Genomic DNA, 19,044 nt, shown 5'->3' on the forward strand with positions numbered 1-19,044 from the left:
AATTTGTACAAGTGATCAGTATACATCTGACCCATGTTTTTTTTCTTTACATTTTTATTATCAAATTTAAAATATTTGTGTTAGAAGCCATGACTTAAAATTTTGTAAAATATACCTATTTTGGTTATGTGAAAGGAATGTTGATCTTATCCTCTAACTTAATGGTTTGGATTACTATTAGTATGACATCTGGTCTTTGGGACTGTGTATCACATGATCAAGAGGGCAAGCTCTGAAGTCAAACTCCCTAGGTTCGAAATGTCAACTCCTCTACTTACTAGCTTTGTGACCTTGGGCAGGATGATTAACATCTTTTTTTTTGGTATATCTCCTTCATATTTAACAAGGGGAGGATAATTAATAACTACTTCATAGGTTGTGAAGAGGATTACTTGAGTGAAGATATGTAAAACTCTTCAAACAGTGGCTGGCATATGGAAAGGACTCAATAAATGTGAGTTATAATTAGTCTTCCAATTTCTATACACAAATATTATCACCTCCTACAAAGCTGCCTAGGGGGAAAATCACTACTTGGTGTTTCTATTGGGATGATAGAATTCATGTTTAGGAGACAGATAAATGTTCTCTCTCATGCATAAACCTACAGAATCCTCCATTCATAACAGAGATTTTCATCCCAAATTCTTACTTTAGGGTCAAAGGCTGGGGATCAGTGTTATTACATGAATGGTACTAAATATTAAAAAGATATGCACAAAAGATTAGCCAGCCCCTGATCCTCACTTTAAGGCCTACAGTTTTGAAAGCACACAATTATATATTCACAGTAGCCATAGTTCAAATTAAACTCCTTAAAATTAAATTTACTCTCTTGAGAATGCTCCACTCTAACCAAATAATATCAGGTTTTTTTTTTAATGTTAGCATTTGTTAATGTAGATAGAGACTTGACACAAACATTATCTTCTTCCCCAGGGAACAGGTTAATGGATAAATCTCTAAAAATTAAAAGCAATTAACACCAAAAGGCAAATGGCTAGAATATGTTCATACTAATCTGTTAGGATTATAAGTGTTTTTAGAAACTCTTGTCAAGATTCTCATGGCAAAGACCAGTCCTTCAGGGTTTGTCATTAGAAAATCATATCTCCTTTTTTTTTGTAACCATTATGGAAGAGAAGTATTAAAATTTTGTTTTTGTTTTACATATCAAATAAATAAAACTCACATGATAAAATGCTTTACAATAATCGCTCCCAGTTTAGATTTTTAGTTTGCTTCTATGGAATGAATACCAATAAGCTATACGGGTGTGTTTCTTTCATAGAACTGTTGTTTGGAAAACTGAGAAAATTCACTTTGTTTTTCCTTTTGAGACCAGAATACTACTAAATGATCTGTTTTCATTAACGTTTCCCTCAGCCAACCAGAAGGGACACTATTTCAGCTGGCTACTCTGAGGTTACACAGACTCTAACTAAGGGGTATGGTTAGACTGACCTCAAACTAAATAAAGCTATAACCAGGTTTTAGGAGAAAAAGGAAGTGAAATATGTTGTGTACCATTTCAGTCTAAAAAAAATAAATAAGGAAATGGGATGGCCCAGCAAAGAGATTCCCAAACATTTTTGGCAATGCAACACCTTTTGTTATTTGTTTGATTATGTGATCATCTTTCTGCTGTCTCCATCAGTTCCTTTCTTACATCTTAGAAAAAAGAAAAAAATATGTGAAATTATATGTTGATTCTGACAATTAGATTTAACCAAAACAATTTTGCTTTGAGAAATTGTATGAATTTCTAATAGTTCATATGCCAATTGAAAACGTCTTTGGATATTGTAAAGCCACAACCAGTAATCAATATTCAATAATCAGAGACATATTGTATGAATATGTTGTAGAGCTGAGGGTTTGACTTCACTGAGAAGTGAAATTGTACCTCCCTGTCTTTCTATCTCTTCTCTCCTCCCCTCCCAATTCTAAATGTAAATATCAACTCTTTCCTTAATTGAAAAATGAGGTCACAGTCATTGGAAACTACCCATGTAGGCACATGCATCCAATGAGGTCCGGTTGAGGCCATAGCCTTTCTAGGAGCTCAGGGAGACAGTAATGCAGCTTAGAGAATATACTTCATCGCTCAATGTCTGTATTATCCTTTAAAAAATAGAAATACATTTATGACCCATCCATACTCTTTTTTTAAAGATTAACTAAACCACACCCTCCAATGCCTTCACGCTATTGCCAAAAAGGGGATAACATTTATCTGTTTTGATCTGTACTGATATATTTTTGTGTGTGTCTACAAATACATATGATGCCTAAAATTTCACATTTGTGTGTAAGATTATTTATGTCCTTGAAGACTTTCATAGCTAATATACTTGGGAAGAGATAATACATACATAGGAAAAGAAGTAGAACAGAAGGTGAGGTAGGATAAATGCTGACTCTTTACTAGCAGTATGTGATGCAAGGGTGGAGGTGAGTAGCAACAGCTGGGTTGTAATATATACACAGATGTTAATGTACCTATGCGTGTGTACATGTGTGTGCATACAGTCGGCCCTTTGTGTCCTCAGGTTCCGCAACCACGTATTCAACCAACTGCCACTAGAAAACATTAAAAAAAAACAATTCCAGAAATTTCCAAAAAGCAAAACTTGAATTTGTTATGTGCCAGCAAGTATTTACATAGCATTTACATTGTATTTACAACTATTTGCAAAGCATTACACTGTATTAGGTTTATAAGTAATTTAGAGATGATTTAAAGTATATGGGGAATTCCCTGGTGGTCCAGTGGTTAGGACTCTGCGCTTCCACTGCAGGGGGCACGGGTTCGATCCTGGTCAGGGAACTAAGATTCTGCCAGCCGTGCAACGTGGCCAAAAAACAGTATATGGAAGAATGTGCATAGATTATATGCAAATACTGCACCAGTTCATATAAAGGACTTGAGCATCCATCCATGGATTTTGGTATCAGCGTCGGGGGGTGGTGTATTGGAACCAATCCTCCTCAGACACCTAGGGATGACTATATGTAGTATAATGCATATATTTTACATATAATGTGTAAAATATACAATGCATTTTATGTCAATTCCAATTAGCACGGGTTTATTAAATGGCTAAGCTGAATGCTGCTCGTACTTTGAAGGCACCAATAGAAAGTGTGGTGGGGCAGTGCTGTCTCTGACTTCCACCTGCCAGATTCACTCCAAATCAACACACCATCAAAGTAAAAACAAGTGTGCTTTGCTGTGCTGTTATAATTTGAATATAAGGTCTCATACCTACGTCCCTTGTTTAAAAATTCTGTAGCTATGCCTGGGCATTTTACCCATTTTAACCCAAAGTGCATGAGGATGAAGAAGATACAATCTTTCTTCAAGGAATTTGTTTCAAATCTGCCTGTCTGTACCTATGTGAAAATTTAATTAATTGCTTAAAAAGAAAACACCATATCAGGGATCAATTTCTAAGGCAGACACTACTGTGGAAATACAACTTCTGAGATGACAAGACATTTGGGGGAAAAAAACAGCACAAAAGTTCTTTTGAACATGTGCATATTATCTCAGGATTTCAGTTGTGCATAAGCTCTATGAAGAGGTTGAGCCTCATCTTTATTATATTTTGGTTCTCAGAACCAACATGACCTAAAATTTAAGGTTATTTTAGAATAATTGCACTTTAGAATCATCTATAATTAGATGAGAATATCTCAGCCTCTTGCACAATAAGGTACTGAAGTTGTCTGAATCACTCAGTTTTTGACACTTAAGCATTCTCATATAAATCCACTCAGTAAAATGCTGTTTGCTTATTTCATGTAATCAAGTTGCCTATGTCATTTCGGGAGATCAACAATTATTAATAGTAATGAACCCTCAGGCCTTGTGAACTCTTAACTGTGTGCATGTATCCTATTCTCTAGTAAATATGCTTTCAAAAATATCACCGCTAGTCTGCCAAGAGACAACTCAAAAACAGCTCTGGGCATTCATTCTGATGTTCCTCAAAATCCATTTGAACTTATCCCAGACCAGGCAGAGCTGCCCCTCATTACCCTTGCTCACCCCACCCCTAGAAAAATTGCTTAATTTGTATATTTAAGATAAATACTTGCAGTAATAAGCAAACCAGATGGACTCTGTTATCTGGCTCCAAAGAAAGATCATTACATTTTTATTAATCCAAAATTCTTTGTACATCTGCTTAGCCTTCTACCTTAAAATAAACCTCTTTTGAAGGCAAATGGGCTGAATTCTTCCCTCAGATCTAACTACAGGCAGCATAAACTACAGTTCCCACTGAGGAGGATTGAAATGGAGATGGCTCTTTACTCAGTCTTTTTTTGGGATTATACCACAGAAATCTTCCAGGGACAAATTTAAAACACATTTGTTTTAGAGTTTGCCAAGTCTGGTATTATTTTGCAATTTTAGTACTATTTGATTTCTATATAAAAGTGTTTTTCTGTCCTCACTCTGCTCCTGAAAGCCCATTTACTTTTTCTGTCTCTGATATCTCTTTTCAGCAAAGATAGTGGAAAAGGATGGGAAAATCAAAGTGGCTCTGCTTTTATTTGAATAAAGTTATGGTTCTTTCAGGAAAAACTAATCAAAAGCTTCCTGTATCACTACCCATCTTACCCCTTGTAATAGACATAGCATATATTGTTTATGGAGCTACTGGAAGCATCCTGAGAAATGACTCAAAAAATACTTGGCGGTTGGAAGGATATTTCACTATACATCTATACAGATTGAGCGCGATAGCTGAGCTTGCTGACCAAATTACACTCCTTGAGTTAGATCACTTCTTCTCCTCAAAGGATTAATAGCACCTTCTTATTTTTTGTTTCATTTGGTTTATAGTGTCTTTCTCTTAGGAGATCAGCAAATGTAAATTGCTCTTAAGTGTAGAGAACATTCCCTATAACCTGCCCTGGCCTATACTGAGGTGGAACTATGTGATTTATGCTCCTAAACACACTTTGACCATAGATGGGAGGTGCCAGTATACCAGCAGTCTGAAAGTCCAAACTGTCAACATGGTATGTTTTGTTTCATATCAAGCCTCCAGAATCCTCAGTCTTGGTCCAAGAGAATTTTCCCAATGGAAGTCTATGAGAAAGCACTGTGAAAAAGATGACTAATGGCCTGGAATAAAGGCCCACCCAATGGCTTTATTTATTTGTAAAGCTCCTTAGGATCTCACTTATCGGACATCTGTAAGCTATCATCAGAGTATGCTAAAAATTCTCTGAAGAACACCTTTCCTTAACCATATTTTAAATTAAAAACTTTAAGAAAATGAGAGTAATTTTTTTCATGATCATGATCACATATTGAGTGCTTGCAGTGGTCCTGCACTACAATGGGAAAAATGTCATAGACATTGTTTCATTTGACCATCTCCATCGCTCTGTGAGGTGACTGTTATTGACCCTACCTCAACAGATTTTAGAAACCTTACAGGAAGGTTTAGTAACTTGTTTATTTTCACATGTTCCATCAAATTCACAAATGTTCACAAAGAGTTTGAAAATTCTTAAGACTTTTCTTACCTATAAGATAGAGACAATAATAGTTACCTCATAAAGTTTAAAATCTTGTTCTTGTCAATCAGGAAACAATAACCTAAAAATTGATATACAAAGAACTAGAGGCAAATATGAAGAGAAATAGTTTTCTCCAATGGGTTTATGGAAATTGACTTCAGCATACCAACCTCCAAATTAAACTACAGATTTTAAAAAGGATATTATTGTCCAAACTACTGTTTTAGAACAAGCCTCAAAACTGCCTTCCAGATTATCTAGATGATAAAGTTGAGTGAACATGAGAATCCTATTTAAAATACCTTATCTCGGGCTTCCCTGGTGGCGCAGTGGTTAAGAATCCACCTGCCAAGGCAGGGGACACGGGCTCGAGCCCTGGCCTGGGAGGGTCCCACATGCCACAGAACAACTAAACCCGTGCGTATTGAGCCTGAGCTCTAGATCCCGCGAGCCACAACTACCGAGCCCACGTGATACAACTACTGAAGTCCGCACGCCTAGACCCCGTGTTCCGCAACAAAAGAAGCCACTGCAATGAGAAGCCCGCGCACCACAGCGAAGAGTAGCCCCGCTCCCCGCAACTAGAGAAAGCCTGTGTGCTGCAACGAAGACCCAATGCAGCCAAAAATTAATAATTAATTAATTAATTTAAAATAGATATATATATCTTATCTCTGTTTGAGTTGAACCCTCATAGCTTATTATTAAAATCACCATGCTATAACAGCTTATGTTGGAGCAACCAACAGCATGATAGGCAGAACAAAATTCTGCAAGAAATCACTGACAAATAAGAATGGGACATCATGAGCATTGGACTCTATACCCAACCTCATCATGGCCTGGTTTGTAGACAAAAGCAAGTTCCTCAGCCCACATGGGTCTCAATTCTATGAGAAAGTGATTGACTAGGGAATAGGACTCAAAGTTTCTTCAGGGACTTCCCTGGTTATCCAGTGGTTAAGACTTTGCCTTCCAATGCAGGGGGTGTAGGTTCAATTCCTGGTCAGGGAGTTAAGATCTCACATGCCTCTCTGCCAAAAAACCAAAACATAGAACAGAAGCAATATTGTAACATATTCAATAAAGACTTTAAAAATGGTCGACATTAAAAAAAATCTTTAAACACAGTTTAAGTTCTCTAATTCTAAGTAATTTTTTTTTTTTGGTGATTGAAAAGAGACAATAGCCAGACTATAATGGTGGACAGCAGTCAGCATCAGGGGTGAATCTGTCCAGCAGAAAAGTAAAGCTCATGTACTGAAACGGAAGTCCACATGGGTCTCAAGACTTGGTGTGGCACCTCTAAATGATGGGGAAGAATGTACTTCAGTTTTTCCATTTTATTTATACACATAAGTGCAACATCTTTAAGGCAACACTTCAGAATTCTTACAAAGAACAAGTAGAGGACTATTTGTGATCTTGAAGGCAATATTCAAGGGAAAATGTATATTTTCAGATTTTAAGCAAAATCAGTGTTTAACTGTATCTTTGGCAAAGAGAAAATTGTGAACAACATGGTATGCAGCTGTGTACAGAAAATCTAAAAATGGAATTGTAATTTGGTCTTAAATTAGAAACATATCTGAGTTTTGTTAACAATTTGAGTGATATTAATTTGTTTCTTTCATTCCTTAATTGTGTGTATATGTGTCAGAGAGAAGAGAGAAGAAAGAGAGAGGGAGGGGGAAGGAGAGGGGGAAAGAAGAAAGAAGAAAGGAGGAAAGGGATTAAAGACAGCAGAGGGAGAGAGAAAATACATGACAACTAAACATAGATGTCACAGTTCATATGTGAACTCCATCCTGCTTACAGTTAGGCTAAGATGGCAGGAGCCCTTTATCTAGAAAGAGCAAGTCACTGAAGTCCTTTCCAAATCGACTAAAGGCAGCACGTTTAAGAGAAACCTGACTTCTTAGCTGTACAATCCAATAGTGCTCCAGCCTTACCACTGCTTCCAATAACAGATGCACAAATACAAAACCAAACCATTAGAAAGTCCTGTGAGATATACAACTGTGAAAACTGTACTTGACTAACTTATAGAATCTAAGGACATAGAAGGGATTTACTCTTATTACCTGAGCTCAGTAATGGTTATTGAATGGCCATAAGATTCTCTCATTTAGGCCATACCCAACTGCAAACAGGCCAGCTTCCCATGAAGATTCAAGAACATCATATCTACAGCTCAAGAACAAGTCAGTTTCATAGTACTGATCTAAACAATCTAACACATTCTCTGGGAAGTTTATTTAATGTTAAAAATATGAACATTGATTGGTACTCACATGTGCCCTTTAAGTCACACAAAATCAGAAAAGAAGAAATTTTTTAAAGTTTTAACCGTTGTCACAATCTCAGATGCTACCAATTTAGTCCCTAAATGACTTCTTAATTCCCAAGAATTCCAAGTTGACTCTTTTTTGTTCTATTTCTAAATTTCTAATCCCCTCAAGGGATTGTGCTACAGTAAACCTGGACCATTAATTTGCATAAGAATAACCCAAGAGCTTGTTGACAAGGATAGTTCCTTAACTCCATCCCAGTGATTCTGATTCAGTAGGTCTGGGTTGGCACCCAGAAATACACATTTTTAATGAGAAATATCTATAGTCTAGAAAACTAACTAGGCTGCTCCTTGAGAAATGGTGGATGCCTCATTTCTAAGGGTCTTTCCAGTTATAGAATGTTTAGACCCTGTAGAACAGGAATGGGTAAAAAAAGGGCAGAGCAGTATAAGTGAGTGATGATCTAGAAGAGGGACACATTATAAAGGTAAATGAAAACCCATTCACTTATCAACACATATTGCCAATGTGTCAAGCACAGTACATGTAACTGGTGGTAAAGAGATGAAAGGGAGTTCCCAATTTGCTGGAGGTGACAGATTATAAACAAATATTTATGAAGCAGTAATGTAGTGCAATAATGGAGATGTTTCCTCTTTGAGGGGAGAAAGTGAAAAGTGATCAGCTTTGGCAGAAAGAATACTTGGGTTAAAAAAGTACGAAGATAAGAAGGAATCTAGAATGCATTAAGAAAGAGAAGGAAGTAGAGAAAAGAATCAAAGCAGTTGATGCCACAGAAAGAGGAAGAGAAAGGAAAAGTAGGAAGGTGGCTTGTAAAGTGAATAGAGCATATGAGAAATTAGCAAAGATTGAATTTTTCTCTATGTCCTTCGATTCAATATACCTCTTAGGCTTTAATCTCTCTTGCCTTTTGCTCTCAACTTTTTTCTACCAAAATTTCTACCACTTTCTAATTGATTTCTTTGAAACAATGAGTCTATATTTTATCTGTTAAAGAAGCCAGATTATCAGTGTGTCTAGATAAGTAAATCATAGTATTATTACCATCCTTTTCTGTAGTTACTGGCTTCCAAATATTGAGATTTATCAGTCATTATTATTTAGAATCTGTTGTTTATTTCCATTTGTTGTTTTCTCCTTGGATGCTCTAAAACAGAACCCTTTGGACAGTTTTTTTTTTTTTAAAGTGATTAGTAATGTATTCTTTTTGTTGTTGTTGTTTTGTTTTTTTTTAAATTTATTTATTTTTGGCTGTGTTGGGTCTTCGTTTCTGTGTGAGGGCTTTCTCTAGTTGTGGCAAGCGGGGGCCACTCTTCATTGCGGTGCGCGGGCCTCTCACTATCGCGGCCTCTCTTGTTGCAGAGCACAGGCTCCAGACGTGCAGGCTCAGTAGTTCTGGCTCACGGGCCTAGCTGCTCTGCGGCATGTGGGATATTCCCAGACCAGGGCTCGAACCCGTGTCGCCTGCATTAGCAGGCAGATTCTCAACCACTGCGCCACCAGGGAAGCCCCTGGACAGTTTTTAAACACTTGATAATTGCTTAATGAAAATCCATTCACTGGTACTGCAAACAAAACAAGACCAGGCCCTGATGTGTGTGTGTGTGTGTGTGTGTGTGTGTGTGTGTGTGTGTGTGTGTGTAATTGAAAAGGCAAGTTGACTGTTATATCCATCCATAGAAACAGTTTACCATCCTGAAGTCTTTAGTAAATTATGTGTAAAAATGCTATTCAGTTGCTAAACTTTTTGCTTCCACTGTTTTTGTTTTTATCTTTTTTTCCAAAAGAAAAATAACACTTCCACTCTCTTAACCAAACTTAGAAGAAGCATCTTATAGGAAAAGCAAGAGGATAATTCTTACTCATTGTTTTCTTCTTTATAAAAGTTTTTATTTATTTATATATAATTTACATACATGTATATATAGTTCACATATATGCATTTTATATAAATGTATAAATGTGATCATATGCATGCTTATTTTTAAATGAATTTAATTTTTCTATCTTTCTGTTTTTCTCTCTCCTTCTCCCCCTTATTATACTAACACATTCTATTATCACTTTCTAAGATGACCCATATTAAAACCTAGTGTCTTTGTCCACATTATCTCCACAGATATCACTATACTCACAGACACACACAAATATCTGACTTTTTTCGTTGTTTATATATTTTGGCAGACAGATTGATAATGTGGCCTGTCTCCTGATATTCCCACCATTCTATAATTCTCTCACCTTGAAGAGGTGGAATCTATGGCTTTCTTCTAATAAATTGAGTACCGTAAAGGTGATTGGGTGTACATGATTACACGTATGTGATTATGTTACATAAAATTGTATTGCCTGTTCTGATGAAATACTGGCTTTTCCTTGCTGACTTTGAGGAAGCAAATAGCCATATTGGAAAAGCCCACATGACAAGGAATTGAGGGCAGCCCCCAGCTGACAACCAGCAAGAAACTTAGGCCTTCCATCCAACAACTCACAAGGAACTAAATGCTGCCAATAACCACATGAGCTTGGTAGTGGATCCTTCCCTAGTTAAGCCTCAGATGAGACCCCAGCTCCAGGTGACACCTTGATTGCAGCCTTGTGATATCCTGAAGAGAGGACTCAGTTAAGCCATACCCAGACTCCTGACTCATAGAAACTGTGAAATAATAAATCTGTGATGTTTTAAGCAACTAAATTTGTGATGATATTGTTACGCAGCAGTAGATAACTAATCTACATGTAAGTGGGATTATAGCAGACACATTAAAAGGTAATTGTCTCATGGGAATTCCCTGGTGGTCCAGTGGTTAGGACTCTGTGCTTCCACTGCCGGGGGCACAGGTTTGATCCCTGGTCAGGGAACTAAGATCCTGCATGTGGTGTAGTGTGGCCAAAAAAAAAAAAAAAAAAAAGGTAACCATCTCAGTTTTGCCTGAGACCTGACTACTTGATCATCTAGACAGGATGTGCAAAGTAGAGGGCTGAAAACTAAATTTCAGACCATTTCCCAAACTTTTGTTTGAGATATAAAAGGATTGCAGTTGAAGAAGGCAGACTTGGAGATCGAAGAGAGGATTTCACTGGAGAGAACTATCATCTGCTGAGAGTGCCAATTCCTGCTCCCCTGGGAGACTGGATATAAGGGTTTACCCCTCACCTCAAGCCTACTGACAAGAACTTCAAAGAAGCCATTTGGAGAACTTGATACATGACCCCAGTGCTGATAGAGCTAACGGGTGAGAGAATTGCTGAAGGGAACTGGGTGAACAGAAGACCAAAATTGTATCTTTCCTGTGGATAAGCGTGGGACAAACAGGAAAGAGTTGGCATGGAGCTGTTATAAATCCTACCTAAAAGGACTCTCTGGAGTGGTAAAGAGGCCTCAGCAGAAGGAGGCTGAAGTGCACCAGCAGATGCCTGGGGACTAGGAAGAAGTTGGAAACTACCAGACATAAATTTGCATCAGGCTAAGTAAAGTGAATTGCAGGAAGACAGGTCCAGTAATGGGAACTTCTCCAAAGAACCCCAAAACAATCCATTAACAGTAGTCAACTTTAAACAGTTGCCAAGGCCAGAGAGCACCAACTCAGGACAACTTAGTTACGTAGAATCTCTCCTGATCCTTTACTCATTTTCTTGTTTCTTCCTCTCCCTCTACCCCTTTGATGCTGGAGGAATCAGAAACCCTGGTTAGCCAATTGTGGGCGCCAGGATAGAAACAGGCAGGCAGATAGCCTTCCCTTCAGCATCAAGCCAGAGTTGGGGAGAGGAGGAGCTCTAACTTTGAAGTCTTTAATTATTACACTGGCTGGACAGATTACTGAACTGAGCCTTTTTTAAGTCAAAATGATTGAAAAATGTTTTAATATCTAATAGTGGTAAACTACAAGTTTGCCCTAAATTTTATCCAAAAGCAGAAATTCTAACACTATACTGAATAGTTTTGTAAGAGCAGCTGTGGGTGACAAATGCTGTTGATGAGTGCATGCTATAATGCTACTGTTTCGATGTTTTTCTGCACTTTTCTCAGTCAGTGAAACTTCATGGAAGTACGCACAAGTCATCTCATATAACTCTAATGCGTTCATTCATGACGGTTTGTATGAATCATAAATCTATTTGACCTGTTAATGGGCACACTCTTTTCCTTCCTCAGGTCTTATTGCTTGTTTTGGTCCTTTGAGCAGAAATTTTGTTATTAAACATGCAAAAATTAACATACATAAATTTTTAAAAAATAATTTTTCATGGGAAAGAATTTATATTAAACGACTATATAAATAACACAAGAGGGTTTAGCATTTCCTGGCATAACAAAAAATGCACAAATAAGGGGTAAATTGTCTTTAAAATGTCTTTAGAAGAACTACATTCACTCAGTACATAAGCCACTCCTTGCAAAGATGTTAAATAGTAGATAAACTCAAGGAATCAATGAGGTTATAATCCCTTAGTGAATTACTGTTTTGTGATAGCAAGCAATATGCCAATTGCCTAAAAAAATTATTAACACAGCAAAATCTGACTTGCCCCTTTGTGTGGGGACAAATTATATAAGAAAATTCCATACCTATACTTTTTGAGAATTATTAAGAATAATATAAAATGCTATACATATTAAAATGAATAAGATATGATATTGAACAGAATACAGATAATTTTCTATTACTCCGGCTTGAAATCTCCTTAAATATTGTATGGAATTCAAAAAAATGCTTCAAAACAGTGGAAGAAAAATAAAGAAACAAAAAACAACACATGAAAAGTAAAGATTGAGAAGTCTATAAGATTGTGAAAAGAAGCATGGAGTGAGCCTGCAGTTGAATGGAGCATTATGAAATACAAATAAAAAGACGCTCTGTTTCAGTGGAGGATGGTCAACATAAGGAATTTTCATCCCTTAGAGATAGTCTTGGAAATAATCTCAGAAACTTGTTTGAATTCACACATAAGAAATATAGAATTTAATTTTAAATACAGAGATGTTATTATACACAAAGTATTTGCCAAAGATTTTGATGTATTTTAATAATCAAGTTTATGAAACATGGTCTTTACTTTCATGTAACAAAATTTTTAAGATAAATAAATGATTGGGTACATTACTTATTAACAATTGCATTTGCTGTTAAAACAACACTTTTGTCACTGTCAAAGGTAATATACTGAGATAGATGTGAGTCTCCCTGTATGATAGTTTTCCTGTTGTTTTATTAGATTAAGCACTGTCATTGTTAATCTCATCATGATCACTTTAAATGCAGCTTAAGTTATTTTTTCAGGAAAGGTATGCTTTTATTCTTCTTCCTGTAAACCTAAAGAGCAGTTTTTAATCTATATTACTTACTTAGCCCTTATGATTTGTTGCCTTTCTTTCATTCATTCTTTCAACAAATATTTGGACCACTATGCTGAACACTTTTAATATTGCTAGTTATATTTTATGGTTATGAATTTATGGCAGTATCCAACCCTTAACTAAATTGTGGGCTCTGTCAGCTCAAAGAAATATACATATATATTTATTATACACATATATTACAATTTAATATATCTAATATCTACCTATATAGGCTCTCTTTAACTATAGCATAACATCTGGAATCAGACTTCTGTTGTTCAAATTCTGGGTCCACGATTGACTAGCTGTGTGATTTTGGTTAAGTTATTTGACCTGAGCCTAATTTTCAAGTCCGCCAAATTAGGATAATAAAGTACATGGTTCAGAGGTTATAATGAATAGTAACAGAGATGATGTGTGTCATGCTGTTTGGTACATAATTGTATAACACACATGCCAGTTACTCGTATTAAAGTAGGAAGGTAGCAAAAACATTTTTAATGTAACATAATGCCTTAAATTCAGAATATAGAAATCAGGGCAGCCCCCAAAAGACCAGCAATAGATAGAAATTTTAGGAAAACATGGGCTTTTGAGGACTTACTGTCTCATTTGTAAAACCTTTAAAAATAGATAACATTTTCTTTATTTTTTTGGTTTGTTTTTTGTTGCTGTTGTTTTTTTGGCCATGCAGTGGGGCATGTGGGATCTAGTTCCCTGACCAGGGATCAAACCATGCCCCCTGTATTGGAAGCGCAAAGTCTTAATCTCTAGACTACCAGGGAAGTCCCAAAAATAGATAAAATTTTCTTTGAAGTCCATTCAAATCCTACCATTCTTTGATTCTTTCACTAAAAGAGTACTCCAGCTTCTAATCATGTGAGGTAGCATCAGTCTGATATACAAAGTGTGCAAGTCGTGTGATGATAAATTCATAATCCTTTAAGCACCTGTCTCCTTTGTGCACTCATTGCCTGCTTCTCTAAGGTGACAGGACACAGTTAAATACAGCTTAGAATGAAAGAATGAAGTAGTGCCAAAAAATAAGGCATTTTTTGTTACTAAAGGCAAAATATTGAATTACTGGAAAAGAAATAGGTAACCATGTCACAAACAAGCCAATGTTATTCATTTGGAATACATTTGCTAGGCAATACTTTTAACCATGGTAATTCAGGAAAACATAACTGCCAAACATTTTCTCAAACACTTGAAAAGGAAAAAAAAAGCTCTGTGGAAGACAGATGTTGGCTAATGGCTATTCTCCTTTTTCCCTTCACCTCCAGCCATAAATCACATATATCACCTTTAACTTTACAGTGTTTAAACCTTTTAACATTTTCACTATGAAGAAAGGATTGTAATTTCTTAAATCCCTGTAGCCTGTAGGAAGTTTTTTTTTCTAATAAAATTCATTTGAATTATTTGTGTAAAATTAATCCCAATCTCCACACAGATAGTAAAGGATAGTAACAGCGTTATCTGGATTTCATTTCAACTGCTTTGCTCAGCCTAATTGCAACAAATTCCATCATACTTTCCAATTCGATTGTGTTTCCATCAAATATTTTTGAATCCTAATCTGTGCCTTGAAGGAAAACCTTGCTTATTGGCCCCGATATAATTATCAGCAGCCATCCATGAAGCATAGCATGTATTGTACAGATATTTGGACTGATCATCTATTGTACCAGAAACTTTAAAATGTGTCTTGTTTCACACATGATTTGTCCTCTAAAAATATCGGTAGACACTGTTAACTTGACAAGAGACGGAAAGAAAAAAGATACTAATTAGATACGGGTGGGTGAAAGGGAGTGGTACTCAGTGTTTGAAAGGCAATTTTGGACCATCACTATTTATAGGAAAAGAGAAAGTGTCAGAAGCAATGGGAATGTCATAATTTGATATTCAAAGAAATAAACAGGAATAAATAAGCAGAAAGGCCCTATAATGATTCTTCTCATCTGGACATTTTTTAGTTCCCTTTCTTCAAAGCTTATTAAAGGTAAAAGAAATAATTTCAATGAGAATCAAAGAAATGCAGCTTGTTAGTTTATCCTTTCTATTGGCAACCCATGAAAAGAGACTCGAATTAGGAGTGTGACCTTAAAGGAGTTATTTCACCTTTTACACTTCAGTTTTCTCAACTAGTGTTCTGACTAGAAGGTTACCACTGTCTATTCCAGCTCTAATTTCTAGGATTTGTACATGCATGGGTGATTTGGCTGTCAAGAGAATTTTGTCATCCAAACAACAGATTAAATTAGCTATAGCAATTTCTAAATCAGCAAAGCAACTATTTGGGTTTTGTTTTGTATTGTTTTACTTTTTAACTAACTAGGCTTTCCTATTAGTGAAGAGAATATACATATAAAGAAGTGGAAACTGATGCAGCCTCAGAGACTTGGATTTAAAAAAATTCCCAAGAGAACCAAGCAAAAATAAATAATAGAGACACATGATGATGGAGTGGTGTTCAGAATTTGAAATACAACTTTGAGGATATCAGTGTTTACAAGAAAGAGAATCTATTAAAAAAGCAAGAGGATATAAATGACCACAAAAACCTAATTTTTCTTTTTAACAAAATAAATTTCAAATGGAGTCAACCAAAACTATATCTCTGAGAGTAAGAGGGAAGAAACTAGGGAAATTCAGAACAGGAAATTAGAACATAGTATAAGCTCAAAAAGTATTTGTTGAATGAAAAAATAATAGGTTTACCTGCTATTAAGATGACGAAATAGGGCTTTTGTTCAGAATGTCCCCATCAGAAGTCAGAATCTTTGAGGTTATCATGAATGTTTCCTTATTCTGAAACATTGGCACTCTCATGACCTATCAGCAAACAACTAGTCTATTAATTTAAAAATGCATTCACCAACAACTCCCTCTCTTACAGTGGAGAACTCTGATGAGACTCTACTCCCTTGCTCTCAGCCTCAGACTGCCTATCTTCTACCCCATGAGAATGTGTTTATGCACTGTCAATCCCAAAATCCATCTAGAAAAATTGAGCAAGTAGAAGTGGTTGACTTAATGTTGTTTTTATTGATTTTTCTATAATTCAATAATAGAATGGGGTTGTGAGTGAGACAAGTATGAAAATTTGATTTGGTTAGATACAATCATGGATTATCAATCAACACACATTTTTCACCCACCTAACATATGAAAAGCACTTGGCTTAATACACAGGCCATGACCAAGGAGCTCACAATCCATATCATTTATGGAGATAACTATAAATATATAAAAAGGTAAGAAAAAATTTTGTAATTCAAGAGTACTAAATGAGTAATTGGCCAATAATTACACGACACACACACACACACACACACACACACACACACACACACATAGTTATTCTCTAAGTTGAGAGGAGGATAAGATCCTGTGAGCTATAAAGAGCTGCTAATGTTTCTTGGAGAATGGTCTTAATTTAGACTTTGAAGAATTAGTGGTCTAGTTATCAGGGAAAAATGAATTTATATAAACAGATTTTATATAAATTTGAACTTATATAAACAGATTGACATTATGAAATATTTTAGAGTAGATAACATTGACTATATTATCAAAACTACTTAAAACAATGGCACACTGTAGAGGAAGCAAGTAGAATTTGAGAGGATCATTGTGAAAAACCAACTGCAATTAGAATCAGATGTAGTGATTCCATCCTTAACAATCCTATTATTAAATTTTCAATCTGATTTATTTTTAAAACACATGCTAACTTAGCAATGAACGAAGAAAAAACAGGAATGGACAAACTGGCAGATAAATAATATAGAATTATTAGAAAGGTGAACTCTAGAAGGAAAAAAGTGTTTCAAAAGTGATCATGTTTAAGATTCATGGTCATATTTGGTCTTTATGAAATGCTCTTAAAGTAAAACTTGACTTAAATTTAGACTCCAGAACTATCTGTGACACATCCCAAACCAGGATGGGTGTAACATGTGACTTCCTGACTCTTAATTTATTCTAAGCTATACTTCACAAAGATGCAACTTTACTAGTAAATGAAAAAGTGATTATGTCCAGGACTTAAAATTAACTTAAATACTAAGTGAAAATCCACTATTTCTCAATACTGAGAGTTAATTATTTTAAGATTAAATTGTTCTCTGGATTTTACATCATGATTACAAAACTTCTTCTTAGAGCTCCTTTAATAGATTTATATTTTAAGTAATCTCTTTGTTTTTTTCAGTCTTAAAAGGCTGTTTTAACCTTTGTCTCTGCTTTGCTTTTTGCCTTTTCCTTCCTGAAATATTGGTCTTTTTTAAACTACACCATAGCAACTAATGGGTGGGGCCACTTGGAAATATTTTTGCCATCGGTCTTAGTGTAATGTAAAGACTTGTGATAAATATTTAAATTCATTTCTCCATATCAAAGGAACAACAAAAGAATGAATGAGAGGAAAGAAAGAAAGAAAAGAAAAGAAAAGAAACAAAAAAGAAAAAAATAGAGAATTTTTATGAAATATAGAAGATGACCAGATGTGCTTCATTTGGGTATATTGGCCTATTTTAAAAACAATCACAACTAAGCCCATGCACCACAACTATTGAGCCCACGTGCTGAAACCACTAGAGAAAGCCTGCACACAGCAATGAAGACCCAACACAGCCAAAAATAAATTTTAATAAAAATAATAAAAACAATCAAAGATACATCACTTCTGGTTATGAAATGGTGGAAATGGTCCCTGACTTGTCCTCCCAACAAAAACAACTAAAATTTTAAAAAAAATAATAAAAACAATCAAAGATACATCACTTCTGGTTATGAAATGGTGGAAATGGTCCCTGACTTGTCCTCCCAACAAAAACAACTAGAAACTGGGCAAAATATATGTCAACGATTTTCAGGCACTGAACAACAGGAAGTTCAGTACTCTGATCCCTCAGGGAAAAGAAACATAAACGTGAGTCACATGTTCATTTTGATTCTCTGCCTGGCTTTTCTGGGATGGTGCAGAGAAGTGGAATCAAAGCTGAACAGCCTTATTGCTAAACTGAGGAAGTAGAGAGTGGAGTTCTAAGCTGCTAAAGTAGCTGGAAATTTCAGTGTACTAAACAAGAGGTAACTGCACTAGTGGCCAGAACTATAACTTATCATCAAAAACAGTGCGACAGTGGAAGCCAGACAACAATGAATAACATCTTTTAGAGTGATGAAAAAATATGTGTGTGTGTGAGTGTGTATATATATATATTCAACTTAAATGTCTATATCCAGAAAAAATTACCTTAAAAAAATGAGGGTGAAATGAAAACCTGTTGTACAAATGAAAGCTGAAAGAATTTAACGAAAAAGAGATGTGCCTACCTAAAGAAAATGCTAAACAAAATTTTTCAGCCTGAAGTCAAATAACATGAGAAGGAAATTTGGATACTCTGGAACGAGTAAAGAGCCCCAGAAATGGCAAATATTCAGGTAAGTATAAATGATTATCTTTTATTTTGTATTTTCATAGTTTCTTTAAAAAACAAATGTATTGTTTCAAGAAAAGATAACACTATATTACAGAATTTTATTACACATATGGATGTAAAATGTTTGACAATAGAATGAAGGAAGAAGATAATGTTTGGAATTTTGCATGAATACATACAGAATGAAATTTAATCAGATAAGACAAATAAAGGATGCATATTAAAATTTCTAAACCAACTACTAAGTAATAATAAATGATTAACCAAAAAAAAAGGCATAAAAGGAGTAAAAGGAATTTTAAAAACCAGTTGAGACAACTATAAAAGAGACAGCAAGATGGTATACTTAATCCAAATATATCAATAACAACATTAAATATCAATAAAATAAACT

This window comes from Physeter macrocephalus, chromosome 10 (assembly GCF_002837175.3).
Source record: "Physeter macrocephalus isolate SW-GA chromosome 10, ASM283717v5, whole genome shotgun sequence".
NCBI lineage: Eukaryota > Metazoa > Chordata > Mammalia > Artiodactyla > Physeteridae > Physeter > Physeter macrocephalus.